This window comes from Silene latifolia, chromosome 6 (assembly GCF_048544455.1).
Source record: "Silene latifolia isolate original U9 population chromosome 6, ASM4854445v1, whole genome shotgun sequence".
Classification (NCBI taxonomy): Eukaryota; Viridiplantae; Streptophyta; class Magnoliopsida; order Caryophyllales; family Caryophyllaceae; genus Silene; species Silene latifolia.
The window spans coordinates 56,482,764-56,483,717 of record NC_133531.1 but is presented as its reverse complement, the minus strand read 5'-3'; the positions used below and the strand labels follow the sequence as shown (position 1 = coordinate 56,483,717).

The 954-nt window shown below is 39.6% G+C and overlaps 1 non-coding gene across 1 annotated transcript; it reads right to left on the bottom strand.

The window, feature by feature from the left end:
* Positions 1 to 214: 214 nt before the first annotated feature.
* LOC141589069 (small nucleolar RNA R71) lies at positions 215 to 321 on the bottom strand. Its single transcript, XR_012520023.1, has one exon. It is a non-coding gene; the product is annotated as a small nucleolar RNA R71 (small nucleolar RNA).
* Between the last annotated feature and the right edge of the window lie 633 nt (positions 322 to 954).

Here is a 954-nt window from a genome sequence, read left to right as displayed (position 1 = left end):
TTCTCATATGGAAACCTTTTGCGACTATTGTGATGCGATTTCTCAAACCGGTGTAACTCAAGACCAAATTCGATGGGTCTTATTTCCTTTTTCTCTAATTGGCACCGCGAAGCAATGGTTGAAGGGAATTGATAAGGCCGCTCTCGGAATAGATTCTTGGAAGAAGTTGGCTCTAGCTTTCTACAAAAAATTCTACCCACCGGAAAAGACTAACATGCTAAGAGCTAAAATAACGGGTTTTAAGCAAAGGGATGAAGAATCTTTGTATGAAGCTTGGGAGCGGTTCAAGGGAATTTGTCGCTCATGTCCTCACCATGGACTTAGCGAATGGTTCTTGGTACAACAATTTTGGAATGGTTTATATGAAGATTCAAGGAACATTCTCAACATGGGATCAAATGGAATGTTCACCGAAGTTGATGACAATCAAACATGGAACAAGATTGAGGAAATGGCGGTCCATAACTCACAATATAGTAGACCTCGCAAGGCTAGTAGAGGAGGAAAGCATGAAGTGGACTCCGTTACTCAATTGGGTGCTCAACTTAGTGCTCATATTGACACAATCAATTTGAAGTTTGAAAAAGCTATGGCTAGACTTGAAGAAGTCTCAAAATCACCAAAGCATCATGTTAATGCCATGACGGCATCTTCATCAATCCCAAGTGGGATATGTGATAATTGTGGAAATTTAGGACATGACCAAAGTGAATGTAGGGGAACAAATGAACAAGTGAATGCTTTCCAAGCATACAAGAGTGGTACCCCTTATTCCAACTATTACAATGAAAACACCAAATTCCATCCAAATCTCTCATACAAAAGCCAAAATGTTCAAAACCCTCAAACAACATACACTCCACCACCCATGAGAAACCAAAATCAAAGACCCTTTTACAATCAAAACCAAGGTTACCAAAATCAAAATCCATACAATCACTCAAATGACCAAGG